The sequence below is a fragment of the Bidens hawaiensis genome, unplaced genomic scaffold, assembly GCF_021521415.1.
Source record: "Bidens hawaiensis isolate Kalapana, Puna unplaced genomic scaffold, B.hawaiensis_p1.1 tig00019556_1, whole genome shotgun sequence".
Classification (NCBI taxonomy): Eukaryota; Viridiplantae; Streptophyta; class Magnoliopsida; order Asterales; family Asteraceae; genus Bidens; species Bidens hawaiensis.
In genome coordinates, this window is record NW_027492969.1 from 133,122 (window position 1) to 152,893 (window position 19,772).

At 35.4% G+C, this 19,772-nt stretch overlaps 1 long non-coding RNA gene across 1 annotated transcript; it reads right to left on the reverse strand.

Moving 5' to 3' along the window:
- Nucleotides 1–16,863: 16,863 nt before the first annotated feature.
- On the reverse strand, nucleotides 16,864–18,722 carry LOC143558542 (uncharacterized). The gene is made up of 4 exons (XR_013139758.1): nucleotides 18,636–18,722; nucleotides 17,540–17,727; nucleotides 17,407–17,455; nucleotides 16,864–16,891 (listed from the first exon to the last, which is right to left on the reverse strand). It is a non-coding gene; the product is annotated as an uncharacterized LOC143558542 (long non-coding RNA).
- Nucleotides 18,723–19,772: the final 1,050 nt, after the last annotated feature.

Consider the following 19,772-nt stretch of genomic DNA (forward strand, 5'->3'; position numbering starts at 1 on the left):
ACCTCTTTTTAATGTTTACCCCACCTCAGATTACTCTCATTTCCGGTTTTAGTTGTTAATTTACAAGTTCTTTAAGGTTTGACTTAGAAAGTTTATTCTGTTAGTTGATCATTGTCTACCTCATGTTTTTCGGGTAAGTTGTAAGCATAAAAGTTTTGTATATTTATCTAACTAACAAAAGCCCTTCATTGGAGATGGAGGATGGCGGGTTGCTAGTAACTTGCGGTTTGACCCATTTAGGGTTCTTAAACATTAAAATTGAGATTTTCAATTACTTTATGTTCTGATCAATATTAGATTTCGCTCCAGTTAAGTTTTTTTGTTCGTTATCATATTTTAAAGCTGTTGGACTCGAACCTGGTCTCGAATAGTTGTTCGGACTCTGTATGTATAAAACTCGCCTAAATCTCGTTTTTGTCATAACTTGAGAACTGTAATGAGTATTTATATAATTCCAGTTGGATTCTTCTCGTTTTTAATTATATTATCATATGTGAAAATTTTAGGTTTATTTTATTGAGTTGTTTCAGCTCGCTTATTCCGCATCCTTATCTTATTTAACTCGCTAGCCACTCTAAGGTGAGTAATCACACCCCCCTTTTTCCTTATTTTGTTTTGAGGGCTTTATGCATACACAAAACTCAACTTTATTTATTTACTCAAGTACATTATAAAATCAATTCCCTTATTTGCATATTGTGATATTGCTCGATTAGTTGTTACGTGATATTTGACTACGTGTTTAAAGTTTTATGGTTGGTTGATATCTCATGTCCATCCTCATAGTATGATCATACGTTGTCTTAGTAGCCATAGATCATGTTCAATGGATCATGGCCAAACGGAACCGTTATTGTCACACCCAACCTACGGTGGAAATGCCGGGGTGTGAGCTGATTGCTCACAGCTCTCAAGGTACTATCATGAAAATATTAAAATGACAATATCTAATTATTTGATTTAAATATTCAAACAAATCCAAGTAAAAAAAGGTACATGATTTAGAAATAAAGCAAACAAATAATTTAAATTAAACTAGTCTTGATTTATTCTAGATAATTTCTTCTAACTTAAACTCTTCACTATGTCTTCACCAAATTTTGCAACTAGTTCAAACAATAATCGGCATATGCCTATAAAATAGAAAGGTTTGTCAACAACATATGTTGAGTGAGTAAAACACTAGTTCATGACACTACAATAATAATATATATTAAATAAAGAAAGATGAAAACTATTCATGTGAGATAAGCAATTTAAACGTAGCATATAAACAAATCACACAAAAAGATAGGGCTAAACCGTTGCCATGCGTCGGGCATTGGTTACCAAAGATGAGTTGTCGGTGAGACCATTGTCAATGCGTCAAACGCCAACCACTACGACGGTCGTATAAACAAATAGAAAGTTAGGCATAAACTGATATTGTAACACCCCTAAAATTCTTGTAAATCAAATGACACGAGTGTAGAGTTTGCAAATTAATTTCCCGGGGTTCGCTTGAGGGCTCGGGGACCTATGGGCTTGTCCAAGAAGTATTTTATTCAGTTTGGGAGCAAGGAGGATCATATTACAAAGTACAAGGGCTGAAGTGTAACATTTTGATATTATATCACAACCTTTCCCCCCTCTAAACCTAGTAGCGTCTGCAAGCTCCCAAGGCACCAAACCCTTCATTTTTTATCGAGTTAAATCAATTACAAGCTCCTAAAGGTCGTTCAAGGTGTGTACTACACTCCCATAATCTTTAATTGTATAACCTAGGTCGTTACAATGGTCGATTACTCCTTTTCTTGAGCTAGAGAAAAATTCGGATTGATATCAATTGGCTCTCTTACCGAGGTCAAAAATTGGTGTTTTGGGGGATCAAAAGATTCCCAAGTATGTCTAGACTGGGGCATTATCATAAATTGGTGTCTAGCCTTGGGCATTATCAAAGAATATGAAGAATTAGAATTTCTGCATGACGAAGACTTGGGGGATATATTGAGGTGGAACCTGCCCCCCCCAATCATCCTCACCATAGGGAATTATTTTGTTTAAAGAGAGAGCCGCAACGATCAAGCTGGATAGAAGACAAGAAGCCTCAAGCTCAAGGAGATAAGATTACTTTTCTAGCTTAGGTGTACTTTGTAACGTCCATGGGACAGAATTCTAACTTCTAATACTTTTGATTATGTTATGTAATTTCTCTTTTGAAATTTGATGTGTATTTTGGCTAAGTGTATGTAACCTTAGAGGTGTTTTGCTACAGATGAGGTGTTCTAATCTAGGGGGAGATTGTTGGGTCGAAGAAATGATTAGAAAAGACAAGACGATGATTGGAATCTTCTCAACCTCTTATGAAATGGCTAAGTGTTGGGTCAAATATTTGATGAGAGATGACTTTTGGTAGATTGGAATCTTCTCAACACTCTTTAAATATGGCTAAGTATGGATACCGAGCACACTTGGACCTTCCAGTAAGGTTTTACTTGTCCTAGCAAGGTATTTTGCTCTCCGAGCAAAGTTATCTTCTTCAAGTCTTCATAAGTGTCAATCCGAGCAGGATTCACTTCGTCTAGCAAATGTGTTCTTCAAGTCGAGCATGGTTTTCTTACCAGCAAACTCTTTACTTAACCAAGCTAATAAAGCCAAGTACTTTGGAATATCTAGCAAGGTTCAATTAATAAACAATAGTCCGAGCATGCTTGAAGAAAGTTGATCAAGAAATATTCTAAGGACTTTCTTTACTAAGGTTCAACTCTGAGCAAGCTACAGTGCTACCAGCACAAGTCAAACAGTGTTACCGGCACACTTTGGTTTGCTTAATAAGTTATCTTTAATAAAGAGTTTAAGGGATTCATGAAGAATAGTTTTCTCGTAGGACCATATCCAGCAAAGTTTGCTATGGTCAAGAAAATTGAAGTCTGCTAGGAGAGTATTTTCTAAGGATCATACTCTAAGTAAAGTCTACCCGGAGTACTGTTTACCAGCACACTTCAAGGTTACCAGGTCTGCTCGAAGATGATAAAAGACACAATGTCTACCCGAAGACCTATTTTACACTTAGAATCTTTTGTAATATGTATTCTGAATATGCATTAATGATTAGGGTTTCTAGAAGGAATGACAGCTGTCAGCGCACGCCTATAAAAGGAATATTTTAGGGCACGCCTAACAACGGACAATGAGACACAATAGGATACCTGAACATTGATTGACAACGATTTGACGGATAACATATTCGTACGGATATTCTGCCTAGAATCATATCATTCATTTTTTAGAACCCTAATGTTTTCTGTTTTGTAATCGACCTTTCTAGTAATGGAAATCTTTTGAGTTTAAGATTGTGTCTGTCTTTATTGTGTCCTTTAAAGCAACAATTAGTGTGTTATTGATTCGCCTTTAATACACTATTATTCTTTTCCAATCTAGCCCCGTCGTTAACCTTCTTTTCAACACTATTTGTGTGGGTTGCGACATATATGGATTGAGAGACCAAACGGGACGGACAAGTGGTATCAGAGCTTTGCTCGGCTACCTTGGTGAAGAATAAGTTGCTGATTATTGAATGAATATGTTTGATTTGAGGACGAAGGGTGACGTCAGCTGAGCACTGTTCCATTGGAGAGTGACGTTAGCAGCTCTGCTCTTCTTTGCTCAGATCTGCCTTGTTTTACGGTTTAAAAGTTTCTGTTTCCTTAGATCTTGCTTATTTTTACTCTTAATCTTGCGCTATTAGGTCCAGATTCAACAGATCTGAGTATTATATCTCTGATCCGATAATTTTTTAAAAAAAATTTTTTTAGTCCTTGTTTTCACCTTAGAAATATTTCACGAAAATATAAAAAGAGTCTGGATTCGAAGAGCAGGAAGTCTCAACTAACAAGATTCCAAGGTTGTATGGACATGAAAACTTCATAAAGTGGAAAGTTCTCTTTGAAGCTGTAGTTTGTTACAATGATGTAGACATGTGGAACTCCATCAAGAATGGACCATATGCACCTGATGGAACACATGCGAACCCAGCCGTGGGAGTAAGAATGAGTAAAGTGGATGATAGAGCTCTTGCCATGATAAAATTGGGTTTGTCTTGGGAAATTCTAACCAAGGTTGACAATCATATCACTGCCAAGGCCATGTATGATGCAATTCTTGAAATGTTTGAAGGCAACCCAGAGTTGAAGAAAATCAAAAAGGAAAGGCACAAGCAACAGCTAGAAAGATTCAAATACAAAGATGGTGAGAGGCTGAAATCAATACTTGAAATATATCTGGCCATAGTGAATGATCTCAGGACTACAGACTATGTGATGACTGATTCTGACTTAAACACAAAGCTGTTGTCATCATTGTCAAAGGAATGGTACACAGCAAGCAAGTTCATCACTCAGAAACCAAATTATGAAGAACTCAAGCTTGATGATGTGATCTGTTTTCTCCAAGCTGCTGAAATTGAAATGATAGAGAATGGGATGATAAAGGAAGAAAAACCATGTTTTCAACTGTCAAATGCACTCATTGCTCCTATGGAAAACTTAACTACCAAAAAAGAATAACAAATACCTATCGTTAAAGAACCTACTGAACATGGTGATACACCAAAAGGTTTTGTTGGTGGAAGTTCAAGTAACCAAGGAAGTCAATCAAAGTTCAATGTCCAACTCATTGATGATAATGATTCTGCCTCAATGGCTAGCGAACATTCACCTTATGTTGGTGGAAATAGAGGTCAAGGAAGTGAATGTCAAGGCCTGTTTTCTATGTTCACAGATTCCTATAATGCTTTTGTAGCAAGGAATATGATGCACACCAGTGTCGTTCAAGATGACTTAGAACAGATTGATGCTAATGATCTTGAAGACATGGATCTCAAATGGCAGGCTGCAATGCTGGCTCTTAGAAGCAAAAGGTTGTTTAATAGAACTGGGAGGTCTCTTGTATCAGGTCCAAATAAAAGAATTGGGTTTGACAAGTCCAAAACAATATGCTATAACTGTCAATAACTAGGACACTTTGCTAGATAATGCAATCAACCAAGAAACTTCCAAGGCAATCAATATCAGAACCAACAACCAAGAAATCAATCCCAGCACAAGCAAAACCAGCCAAGAAACAACAACTTCAATAATTTCAACAACTTCAACAACAACACCAACTTTAACAACAACTACCAGCAACCACAAATGAACAATCAGCAAGTTGTACCTCAGAACCAAAATTACCAGAGAAACAACAACTAAAACCCTACAAATGCTCCCAACAACACCAATAGAAACAACCAAAACCAGCCTAGAAACCAAAGAAATGTAGCATTTGCTGCTCAACAAGAAGGTGATTTTGATTTGAGTGATCATGCTGATAACAAAACCAAGGCCAATGTTGCGTTCATGGAAAAAGTTGTAAATGAAGCTGGATCTTCTTCTTCACAGGTACATTCAAACTCCACACTTGAATTACTTGAAACAATTGATGCATTGAATGTGAAAGTAGGAAAGTTGGAAAGTGAATGGTTTAGAAAACAAAGCATGATAAATGTGTATCAAGCAAGTGATTTAACTTATGAAGAAAAGATCAAAAGCCTTGAAGAAGATTGTATGAACAATTACTGAATTTAGTCAAGATATGTGATTGAAATTGAAGGACTAAAGAAAATGGTAGTCGAAGAAAAGGTGAAAAATACAACACTACAAGTTGAAAATGAGTTTTTGAAAAATCTAGTATCTACTGGAAACATTTTCTGAACAAGATTAAAGAAGAAGACAAATTCAAAGTTTTTCCTCCACCTTTCAACAACAATATTCTCTTAAGGTTGATAAGGAGAAAAGGGAGACTAATCTCAATCAATTCAGAGATGAGTTCAAAGACAAAGAAGACTTCATTGAGCATTATGAAAAGGTTACAGTTGATGAACATGGAGAGTTAGTTTTGAAAGAAGATGAGAAAAGTCAATTGGTGTGCAAGTTTCTGAAGATGACTTCAATGAAGATGATTTAAACAAGGATGATTTAAGTGACTCTAGTGATCAAATCTCAAATAAAGAAATCCAAGCTGCAGAAAGAAACAAATGGCAAAAGAAACCTGACTCAATTGACAAACTCCCTTATCTGCCCAAGATGATCAAAAACCATGAAAGAGTGAGAAGAGAGCATGTGTCTTTTGACATATGTGAAGGGTCAAAGGTGAGCTACAATACTGTTAGACCACCAAAGAAGGAACTGTTCTAGAAGAATAAGGTTAATGATGTCAAAAAGGCTGAAGAAATAAGTGAAAATGTTCCATTCATTCCTGTGTATCCGGTGTTCTCCAATCAAGAACTATTTGACAGGGGAAGTTGAGATTGCTAGTTGAGTTAAAGATTTGACCTAAAAGAAGTATAAGGAAGATTGGAATCTTCTCAACCTCCTCAGAAATCGCTAAGTATAGAACCAAGCACAGTTGGACATCCAGCATGGTTTTACTTGACTGAGAATGATATTTTGCCTATCGGGCAGAGTTATATTCATGAAATCTTCTTTAATGTACATCCGAGCAGGGTTCACTATGTCTAGCAAGATTGTTCTTAATTTTCGAGCACAGTTTTGAAGCCAAGTACTTAGAAGATCTAGTAAGGTATTCATTAATAAACAGTGGTCCGAGCATGCTTGCTGGAAGTTAATGAATTATCTAAGGACCCATCGGGCAAGGTTCAACTCCGAGCAAGCTACAGTGTTACCAAGCACACATTTCTTTGCTAATAAGTTATTCTCTAGCAAAGAGTTGAAAGGACCTAAGAAGAAGAAGTTTGCTCGTATGACTATATGGAGTAAAGTTTGCTATGGTCAAGAAGATTGAAGTCTGCTTGGTGAGTATTTTCTTAGGAAAATACTCTAAGCAAAGTCTACACGGAGAACTGTTCCCGAGCACACTTTAAGGTTTCCAGGTCTACTCGTAAAGGACAAAATGGCACAAAGCCTACTCGGAGAAGACAAAAGTTAAGTCTACTCGGAAGACCTGTTTTACTCTTAGTATAGTTTTGAATATGTAATTTGAAAATGTACCAATCATTAGGGTTTCTAAAAGGAATGACAACTGTCAGGAGGTGGCAGGCCTATAAATAGAATATTTTAGGGCACGCCTCTTGCGGGCAATAGGACGGACGATTGGCTGCTTTACACTTTTAAGATAATATCGAATATTCTTGAATGAGTGTGACGGTTGTCCTAGGTTATTTCTGAAAATACATTCCCGAAAAGAAACCCTAATCGATTAACATTTGTATGAATAAATTTATATAAATGGAAATCTTTTGAGTTATTGTTCGTGCCTGTTACTTTTATTAACCTCTTTAGCAACACGCTTGTTTGTTTCTAATTCCGCCTTTAACAAACAAGAATCTTTCCTAATTTAGCAATCCGCCATTAACCCTCTTGTCGACACATTTAATGTATGGGTTATGACATTGTTGTGAGTATTGAGTGACTAATCGGGACTGACAAGTGGTATCAGAGCTTGTTGATTGCTGATTTGGGTAAAGATTTTGTCGCTGATTGAAGATGTGAAGAAGAACAATGACGTAAGCAGAACATTGTTCCATTGAAGAGTACGTCAGCTGCTTTGTTTTTCATTCCCGTCCAGATATACAAATATCCGGTGTTTTCTTTTCTTTATTTTAGTTAAAGTTTACATCTTTATTACTATTTCGTTCTCCAATCGAACCAAATATATCAGATCTGAAGATTTGACTCTCAGATCTGATTGTTTTCAAAATCTGACTTTGTACTCTGTTTTAACTGATTTACTGATTTTGCTTTTCAAAACACCAAAATGTCTGGTTACGAAGAGCAGGAAGTTTCTACTAATAAGAATCCCAGATTGTATGGACATGAGAATTTCACTAAATGGAAGGTCTTATTTGAGGCTACTGTGTGCTACAACGATGTAGACATGTGGAGATCAATCAAAAATGGTTCATAAGCAACTGATGGTGCAGGTACTACCGCTACTGTCCGTGATAGAATGAAGAAAGCAGATGACAGAACCTTAGCCATGCTTAAGCTAGGACTGTCTTGGGAAATCCTTTCCAAGGTTGCACATCATCCTACCGCAAATGCTATGTATGATGCAATTCTTGAGATGTTCAAGGGGAACACTGAGCTAAAGAACATAAAGAAGCAAAGGCTCAAGCAACAACTTGAGAGGTTCAAATACAAGGATGGAGAAAGATTAAAATCAATCCTTGAGATATTCTTGGCTATAGAGAATGACCTAAGACCAACTGACTATGTGATGACCGATTTTGAATTGAACACCAAGTTGCTCAATTGAATGCCAAAGGAATGCTACACTGCCTGCAAGTTCATCCTTTAAAAGCCCAACTTTGATCAATTAAAGGTTGATGATGTAGTGTGCTTCCTTCAGGCTGCTGACATAGAGATGATCGAGAATGAAATGATCAAAGAAGAGAAGCCTTGTTTCCAAGTTTCCAATGCTCTAATTGCACCCATGGAAAACTTGTCTACCAAGAACCAACAACAAATTCCCATCATAGAGGAACCAACCGAACATGGTGTTGATACACCTAAATCGTTTGTTGGTGGTAGCTCAAGTCATCATGTAAACCAGTCAAGTTTCAATGCCCAACTTATTGATGGCAATGACTCTGCCTCAATGGCAAGTGGACATGTGCCATACTCTGGTGGAAACAATGGTCAAGCAAATGATACTCAAGCGCTCTTTTCAATGTTCACTGTGTCATATAACGCATTTGTGGCCAAGAATTTAATCCACACAAGTGTCATCCAAGATGATCTGGAACAAATAGATGCTGATGACCTTGAGGATATGGATTTAAAGTGGCATGCTGCAATGCTTGCACTCAGAAGAAAAAGGTTGTTCAACAGGACTGATAGATCTCTAGTCTCTGGCCCAAATTTGAGGATTGGGTTTGATAAGTCCAAGGCAATATGCTACAATTGTCAATAGCCTATACATTTTGCCAGAGAAGGCAATCAACCGAGAAACTTTCAGATGAATCAGTTCCAAAACAAACAGCCTAGAAACCAGCTGCAGTATCAACAGAATCAGAACCAGTCAAGAAACAACAACTTCAACAACAACAACAATCCCAACTTCAACAACCATCAACAGCCCCAAATGAATAATCAACAAGTTGTTCCTCAAAATCAAAACTACCAAAGAAACCAATTCCCTCAAGCTGCTCATAACAACCTCAACAGAACCAATAAAAATCAACCAAGGAATTAAGGGAATGTAGCTGTTGCTGCACAACATGAAGGAGATTTTGACTAGAGTGATCATGCTGATGACATCTCAAAGGCTAATGTTGCTTTTATGGCAAAGATTGAGAATGAGGCTGGAACATCATCTTCTCAGGTACACTCATTCCCTACAACTGAATTACATGAAACAATTAATGCTTTAACTACAAAAGTAGGCAAGCTAGAGGGTGAGTGTTTTAGAAAACAAAGCATCATTAAAAGGTATAAAGCAAGTGATGTTGTTAATGAAGAGAAGATCTGAAGTTTGGAAGATGATTGTGTGAGTAGCTATAGAGCTCAACAAAGATACATCTTTGAGATAGATGGGTTAAAGAAGATGTTGATTGAATAGAAGGTGAAGAACACAAAGCTGCAAGTTGATAATGAATTCTTAAAGAATTTGGTCTCCACAGGAAACATATGTGGCATTTTGAAATAAGTTAATAAGAAAGATAAGTACAAGGCTGTTCCACCACCATTCAATAACAACTTTTTGCCTAAAGTTGACAAAGAAAAGAGGGATGGTTATCTTCAACAATTTAGAGATGTTTTTCAAGACAAAGGAATTTGTTGATCTTTACAAGAAAGTTGAAGTGAGTGAAGAGGGAGAGTTTGTTGTGAAAGAAGATGTAAGAGAAGACAAGTCAATTCGAGTGCAAGTCTCTAAAGATGACTTTGATTCTGATGATTTGAATGCAGATGACTTAAGTGACTTGAGTGATCAAATCACCGATGAAGAAATTCAAGATGCTGAAAAGGGCAGAAGACTGAAGAAACCAGACTCAATTGACAAACTTCCATTATTGCCACCCATGACTCCCAAGATGAATAAACTGAAAGAAAGAATGAAGAGAAAGCATGTGTCTTTTGACATATGGGAAAGATCAAAAGTGAGTTCTAATGTAGTTAGGCCACCAAGCAAAGCTGTTTTGCAAAGAATTAGTGACAACAATAAGAAGAGGGTCATTGAAACAATTGCTGGTGACAACTTCATTCCAGTTTAACAAGTCTACTCAAACCATGAAGTGTTTGATATTGGGGAAGTTGAAACCATGGAAGAATATGTGAAAAGGCAGGCAAGGCATAAAGAGAACTTAGATGAAGAACCTTTGAATATGAAGAAAATTGTCTTTGTTAAGGGATAAATTGAAAGACAAGATATCAAGATTGAAGAATTTGTTCCTTTTTCAATTGACTTTGATGGTCTAAAGACTCAGAAATCACTTGGTGTGAAACCACCTAGACCAAGTGAGAGATTCAATAAGGGAGGAGATCATGAAAGATTCAAGCTAAAGGTGTGGTGCAAGAAATGTGATGAATATGGTCACCACACTGATTCCTGCAATGAAAGGCTTAACTTTAAACCCTTCCATGTTCCAAATGAGACAAAGTTTGGACAAAACTTTGTGCTTTATAAACAGAAGTATGAAGAATATTTGGGAAAGGGAAAGGTGTGTGAAAAGAAGAAGCTGCAAATAAGGTCAACAAAGAAAAAAAAGTTGATTTGAAAACTAAGAAACCTGTTGCTGAACAAGGAAGAAGAAGTAAATCTCCTAAGAAATCTTAATCTGTTGTGAAGAATAACTTTCAACCTTTGAGAATCATCCTCAATCATGACACAAAGTCAGTTAAGTCTGATGATTCTCAAGGATCACAAATAATGAAAAGAAGAGAAACACAGGTGTCTTTACTAGAAAGAAACCAACTGAATTAACTGGTGATGAAAAGTTTTTGTTAAAACATGGTTATGAACCTCAAGGATTTCTTTGGAAACCTAAAGTTGAAGTTAAGGAAGAGATGAATATGGATGTAAGAGACTACTCAAGCAAGAAAGATTATGTTGTTCAAGAGTGTAACAGTGAAGTGACTGATTGTCATAGAACAACTTCATTTGTGAAAACTCCAAGGGAATGTGGATATGAAACTGATCATTCAGATCACATTGAAGTTACTCATGAAGATCCTGAACCCATAACACTCACACCCAATGCTACAGAAATTGAAACTGATGATTTGCAAGTTGAAATAGCTTGCACTTCATCATTTAACTAATCACTCTCTTTGTAATGTGCAGGAACAGTCCACTTCACTGAATGAAGTATGGTATATGGACAGTGGATGTTCTAGGCACATGAATTGTGACAAGCGGACACTTGTTAACTATGAAGAGAAGTTTGAGGGACCAGTGGCATTTGGTAGTGATGAGAATGGAGGAAAAATTGTTGGAAAGGGTATCTTGACAAATGGTAAAGTCACATTTGATAATGTTTTCTATGTTGAAGGACTTTAATATAATCTTTTGAGCATATCCCAGATGTGAGATAAAGGTTATAAAGTTTGCTTTGATGATTCACATTGTTTCATCCTAAGGCCTGAGTATGTTATTCCACTTGATATGATCATGATGATGGCCCCAAGGAATGGCAATTTATATGAACTTAACATGAAGGATTCTGTTTCAAGGGGTGGCACATGTTTTTTTCTAAAGCCACTGAAAATGAGTCAAAATTATGGCATAGGAAATTGTGTCATGTCAATCTAAGAACATGAACAAGTTAGTCAGGGTGAGCATGTCATTGGCTTACCTACTAGAGAGTTCAAATTGGATGATAATTGTGTCTCATGTCAGAAAGGAAAGAAACACAAGTCTTCTCACAAGACTAAACTCATCAACTCAATTGATCAAGTGCTTGAAATTCTTCACATGGATCTCTTTGGTCCTGCGAGTGTACCAAGTATTGGGAAGAAAAGATACTGTCTTGTGATCATTGATGATTTCTCAAGATATACTTGGGTTTATTTCCAAAGTACAAAGGATGAGACTGCTGAGTTAATCATAAACTGTGTGACAAGGGTTGAGAATCAACTGGATAAAAGGAATAAAGTGATGAGGAGTGACAATGGTACTGAGTTCAAGAATGGAGTGATTGAAGAATTCTGCAACAACAATGGAATACTTCAGCAATTCTCAGGTCCTAGAACTCCTTTATAGAATGGTGTTGCCGAGAGAAGAAACAGAATACTCATTGAAGCAGCAAGACCCATGCTAGCTGATGCTAATCAGCCTGTTACCTTTTGGGCATAAGCTATTAATACAACTTGTTATGTTCAGAACAGGGTACTTCTCAACAAAAGTCATAACAAGACTCCTTATGAAATCTTGTTCAGTAGAAAGCCCTATATCAAGTTTCTCAAGCCTTTTGGATGCAAATGTTCTCTTTTGAACACCAAGGATTACTTGAATAAGTTTCAAGCAAAATACTTAGATTGTTTCTTTGTTGGCTACTCTACACACTCTAAGGCTTACAGAGTATATGTGAAAGATCACCTGAGTGTAATTGAATCATCTGATGTAGTCTTCAGTAAAAATCAATTCAACAAAGTTGATGGTGCGGCATGGCTGTTTGATTTAGAGAAATTGATCAAGTCTTTCAAGATCTATCCTGAAGACTATGATGAATCCTTTTACAAAACCAGTGTGATTGAAGAGACAAAACAGAAGACATTGGATTTGGAAAAGCTATGGAAAAAGGTTGCAAGTAAAGAAAGTAAATATACTTTCATAAAGGATCCCTCAATTACAAATTTTGAAGAAGTGCAAGACAATGATCAACAGAACAATCAAAATCAAGAACAAGATCAAGTAGATAATAATCAAGTCAATCAAGAAGTGCAAGATGATCAAGTTCAAAATGAGAAAGATCCAAGCAACCAAAATGGAGAAGGAGAGTCTGGAACAAGGGAAAGGTTTCAAGATTTGTTTGAAAGAATGAATCTAGAAAACATTGGTTCATCAACCTCAAGACAGAACAATGAAGAAGCACCTGGAATTGATAGTGAAACAACTGATTTGGTCATTGAAGAAACATATCTCAATGAATCTGTGTCTACTGATATGATAATTCAAATCCCTTATGTTGAAAAGAATCATCCTTTTGAACACATCATTGGTAATATATATGAAAGGGTTACAAGAAGTCATTCTAAATCTCTAAACATTGGTTTGTACTCCTGCTTTCTATCCCAAATAGAACCAAAGAATATTGTTCAAGCACTAAAGGACAACAGTTGGATACAAGCAATGCAAGAGGAGTTGGCTCAATTCAGAGATCTACAAGTTTGGGAACTAGTAGATAGGCCAAGAAACAGATATGCAATTGGAACATAATGGGCGTTCAGAAAAAAATGGGATGAAAGGGGTATTGTGATTAAGTACAAAGCCAGATTTGCAGCTTTGGGATGCCAACAAGAAGAAGGGATTGACTTTGAGGAAGTCTTTGCACCAGTTGCAAGACTTGAAGCAATAAGAATTTTCTTAACTTATGCTGCCTTAAAGAATATCAGGGTAATCCAACTTGATGTCAAATCTGCATTCCTAAATGGAAAGATAGAAGAGGAGGTGTATGTTTCTCAACCACCAGGTTTTGAGGATCCTATTTATCCTTACAGGGTGTATAAACTAAACAAAGCCTTGTATGGACTTCATCAGGCTCCTAGAGTTTGGTATGATAAACTGTCAAATAACCTTCTTGAAAATGGTTTCCAAAGGGGAGCTATTGACAAGACCCTCTTTTACAAAAATAAAGGAAGAGATTTGTTACTGTTACAAGTCTATGTGGATGACATTATTTTTGTTCAAGCAATGAACAGATGTGTATGGAGTTTGAAGAGGTAGTGAAGTCCAAGTATAGCATGAGTTCAATGGGAGAAATGAACTTCTTCCTTGGGTTACAAGTTCAGCAGAAGGCTGATGGGATATTCATTTACCACTCTAAGTATGTACAGGACACACTAGACAAATTCAGGTGTAATGACTTGAAGACAGCTTCAAGGCCTGATATCATGTATGCAGTTTGAATTTGTGCAAGATTCCAGTCAAGCCCTAAGGTCTCTCACATGAACGCAGTAAAGAAGATCTTTAGATATTTGAAGGGAAGACCTGACTTAGGAATTTGGTATCCAAAGAACCAGTGCTTTGATCTGATTTCCTATACAGACAGTGATTATGATGGCTGCAATATAACCAGGAAGTCAACTTCAGGAGGATGTCAATTTTTGGGTGATAGATTGGTGTCATGGCAATGCAAGAAGCAGACAACAGTGTCAATCTCAACTGCAGAAGCTGAATGCATTGCAACATCTGCCTGATGTGCACAAGTCCTCTGGATTCAGAATCAAATGCTGGATTATGGTTTGAATTTTTAAACACCCCTATTTACATTGATAATACTTCTACATCTTTTATTGTTAAGAATCCTGTGCAACATTCCAAGACTAAGAACATTGAAATCAGACATCACTTCATAAGAGATTGTAGTGAAAAATGCTTAAATGAAGTGAAAAGATTTGACACAAGTGACAATTTGGCTGATATATTCACAAAACCACTTGATAGAACCCTTTCTTTTGAAAGCCCGAGGATGATCAACTCTAATGAAGTCTGATTTATGATGTGTGCTTATTGTGCAAACTGACTATCTTTTCAAAGTCTTGATGAATGTTATTGTTTGTATATGTGTTTGAATATGATACTTTTGATGTTAACTGGTATGTGCTTAATTGACAATCTTTACAAAATTGAATATCTTTGATACTATTGTGTGTTTACCAGTTAATAGTTGTGTGATGTCATGATAAGTGATTCTGAAATGAAATACTTGTTTATGCATGCTTATTAGTCATCTTTGATTAAATGATTGAATACGTGTGTTATCTGATCTGATGATGTTTTAGAATAGGATAGACTATGCATCTTAGTAATGTCTGGTTGTTTTGATAATGTCATTTATGATTAAGATTTGAATATGTTACAACTTTTTGTGTCAAAATGAGTCTTTATGTCAAAAATTAAATGTTCAAATGAATTTTGCATAATCACAAAAATTTTGGTCAAAACATGAGAAAGTTGTTAATGGTGTAGAGATATGATAAGATTATTTAGTTCAAGCTTTAAAGAAGCTTAAAAGGATTTTCATTGAAAAGTCTCAAAAGAATTACTCTTGCTGAAAATTATGTCATTTGCACAAGTCTAAGGAGTATATACTTGTATATGTTTGGTCCTATCATCTACTTGTAGATTTGAAAGGATAGCTATTAGTCCAAAGACTGAAAGCATTTGGGGAAATTGTAATTTATTCATTCACTTAAAATTATGCCATTGACTCTAAGACAAAAGGACATATACTTATGTGTGTGTTTGAACCTGCTGACTACCTGTAGACAGACAGGATAGCCATTAACCTGGAAGCTAAGAGTACTTAGGGTGATTGAATTTGTTAAACTGAGAAATGATAGTACATTGACAACTTAGCCAATCATATGAATTTAATAGGCTAAAAGAGCACTTAGTACAGTCATTAACATGTATGGTTGCTTTCCCATGATGTGTAAAATCTAAGGTGATATAAACTTAAAGAAACTGCTAAGATTTTTGTGGAGTTACATTGCTGTCTATGCATGTTTCAAGATAAATCTTTTCGAATGATAGGCAGAAAGGTGATTATCCAGTCATACACGAGCCCGTTGGTATTTGGTCCCCAAAATGAAGTATCTTATTGAGAATGTCAAAGAACAAATGTGAACAAAACTAAAATGTTTAATCAATCAAAAGTTGATAAATGTTTACCAGCTTTTGAGAAAAATACAAAAATGAGGGTTAATAACAGAACTACAGGGGTGGATGCAATAATATAACTCCTTTAACATCCGAAATGAAAGGCTTGTTAATTTAAACTGTAAGTCTAACGTTCAACCTCAAATATGTTTGCAAATTTGAAAAGAAAAATCAAATAAAAAAGTTCTGTCATTAAAAGTTTTTAAACCAAATTCAGGGGGTCAAAGTCAAATCGGGGTGATCTGAAGAAATCCAAATAAGCCTTGAGAATAGATATGGAGCATCAGAAAACAACTAGTAGTTGACCCGCTCGGTGGACGGGAATATCAACATAGAAATGTGATAACATTAATTTATTTAGTAACAAATGTGACGGGTTGGTTACTTTCCAATACATTTTGGGAGTTACGGTTCACGTGAATAGCAAATAAAATAAAATTGTAAACGGGATGCACGATGCTTACCTTTTTTTAGAGTTTAAACTTAAATTATTTCAATGAAGGCAATAGGCCGAAAAATTGTGTATGAAAATGTGATAAAGGTTATAAGTAACGTTCGTGTTGCATGTAAGCCTTGTTTTAGGTATTAATTATATTTTGTAAAATAAATAATGCATCACTCATATCATGTTCAAACCTATCTCAACCTTAATAACTACAATCAGAAACACATAATTGGTAACTTAGCGCCTGTTTGTTTGCCTCTAAATGGAATCATTCAGAGGCTCAAGTATGAATCGGTAAGATATAGTGGTGTTGAGTTGAATATAAAAAACCAAAAACTAAAAACTTCATAATAACGATTTTGTAAAACATAATACACTCATTTCAATACCATCAAAATAAAAAACACTCAAATGAATTATAAGGTTCTATACTAATTTACAGGTTCAAAATCTCATTGGAAATTTCGTAAATTTGTTAACCAAGTACCAACCACCATCACCACTTCAATTTCAAACATGCACTTCATAACGGTCTTAAAAATGGCATGCAAAAAGTAATGGCTCAAAACAGCATGAAACCAACAAAATCTGCAACAAAAAGTTAACCTAATGATCTCAAAAGACAATTAAGTGAAACACAATGATAGAGAATCAGATTTTGATGAGAATGTGAATGTCATGCAAATTATAAGTTTCCAGTTATCGTTGGAAAAAAACAAAAACATATCTGAATTGGATGTGAATGTGATGAGTGTTGGTTAATATACAAGTTTAACTTAAGAGAATCAGACTACAATTAGAGTTTAGATCAAGTGATACAAGCATGGGCAAGTTGCATTAATTGATCATGTACAATGACATTTAGCTTTTAAAAGACCATTAATTAAGAATTAAGAACACGAACTAAAGCAACAACTATTGTAATATCTGTTATATAATCAAATGGTATCAGCACATATTTGAGCCATGCTCAGTAACTATCTATAGACAAACTTGGATAGTAGCATGAGAATACATCCAAAAATCAAATCATCATATTCATATGATAAATAAAGTAAATAAACAAAGTTCTAGTAAAATGGATTTCCAGTAAAACTTTTTACCTAAGGTTAGGAGATAAGGTTCTATGAGTGCCTTGTTCATCGGATAAACCTGCATTTTGAACAATAATAAAAAAGATCATCAATTGTTTCTAAAAAACAAATAAGAAATAAAATCAAACAATAAAATAATCACCTGGAAGATCTGATTTTATTTGGTATAGGCACATCTAATTCTTCATAAATGGAGACAATTGCATCTTTCAAAGTGACACGATCAATAACATCAAAAAACAAACATTGGGAAGTTGATCTTTTGGTGGCTGTGGCGTCAGCTCATAGGCTTCTGCTCCACCGGACCACCACCCCTTTGCATCGATTTTTCTGTGAAATTACCATTTTACCCTTAATATGATTAAAATTCAGCTCCTAAATGCTTCAATTATTCATTACAATCACATCAAAAATTATGATTTTTATAGACCAAACAACTCTCATACAAAAGTCAAAAAATACTAAAATAGTCTAAATTTCAAAAAAAAAAAAAGGATTAGATTTGCTTCAAAAGACAAAACAGATTATGATCATCAAATTTTCAATATATCCCAACCATTGGTTTATAAAATTTGACTTTTACTAAAAGCTCCAAGGATGAAAACAAAATAGCTCAATATTAATTTTTTTGGTTTCAAGTCAAGTAAGTCTAAAACGGGTAAAATGACCAAATACGTCGCCATTAAAAAAAGTATAAAATGGTTATATAATGAAAATTTGGGCAAAATATTACTCCAGAGGTTTAGTTTCGGATTGTTTTTGGCAGTTTGTTGCTAATTACGGGTCTAATCGTGCCATTGAAGGGAAATTCTTGCCAATGTTGCAGAAATTGTTTTGAGTACGAAGCAAGTCATAGATTGTTTTTTCGGGTTATGCCGTAGCAGGTCAGTTTTGAGGTCTTAGTAAATCACAGCAAATGGGTTATAACTTATAAGTCTCAAAGTGAAAAGAGTCATGGGCATGTCCTGAATTAGTGTAATGTGCGGTTTTGACCATTTTATATCAAGCGTAATCGTAAAAAAGTGTAAAATTATATTAAGAGCATAGCCGTAACAAAATGTACAATTATATTAAAAGCATAACCAGAATGTTAACATTCTCTATGCATTCAAGCTAGTACATGTGCACAGGTCAAGGGTCCACACGCCTACCATAACAAAACCTAGGAACTAAAAGCGCAAGAAGCAAAGACTTTTAATAACTATGGCTAAAACACGATGAATGGAGAATTAACTGACATTGACGGTTGTCGAAGATGATTATGAACGATGCTTGTTGAGCTCAATAATCGAAATCAGTTATTAGACTCAATAATCGAATAAAATGAACATTCTAATAAAAAACATCGTGTTAGATTCAGACTAATATATATACCATAATTAGCAGTGAAAACAATAACAGAATGATTAGAAACTGACTAATATGCAAAAAAGGTAAGTAATTACATGATGCGGGGTGTGTATTTGACTTGGGAGGCAACTTTAGTTCGCCAAGTATCTGTGTTGCCTCACTAAAACCAATCTATTGATGCAGAAAAGATGATGGATAAATATATAAGTGACTTGAGAAAATATATAATTCCAATTACCAACAAAATCATATGAAATATTTAACAAAAATTTACAAATTCCCAACTCAAAATAAATACCTCATGAAACAGAAATTGCATCTTTAATATAGTGTTTGAAAGACTAAGGATCACAAATTGTGAATTTGATCAATCACGAATTAGTTTATAGTAGTTGACAAATAAACAACTGTTAATTTCAAAATGACAATTTAAGATTTAGGGAACAAAAATAGGCAATGCAAAATTAGTACCTGTTAAAACATCACGAAGGCCGAGAGAGTGTTAACTAATAAGAGATTTCTCATCACCGGTCCACACTGCCGATTGAACTGTAATAAAAACTCCTGAGTATTGAAATTTCTATAGTGATTTAGGGTTGAATGGTATGGACTATTAATAAAGGAGTAACCTGGTAACTGTCGTAGGAGGAGAGGCTATAACCTCCCACAACAAACATGGACGAAAAAAGAGGGGGGGGGGGGGGGGGGGGGGGTGAAACCTCCAGTAAGTAACTGCCTTCAAAACTACCATTTAAGCTATATTATACGGCTAGGATTTAATCTTGGTTATCATCTATGCTTAAGATTCAACTTCACTCTTCTCTGACCATATAATATATAATATGTGTTATCCATTATATATTATGCATCATAATTGAACATTAATCATATCACCAAGGACATGAAATTCATGCTAAGTCTAGACCTGTTGTTAACCTGTCTATACTGTCATAATAATGATGAGAAGTAAGTATTGAGAAAGCTACTTAGTCAATATGATCCCATACTTGAGATCTTTCTAGTAA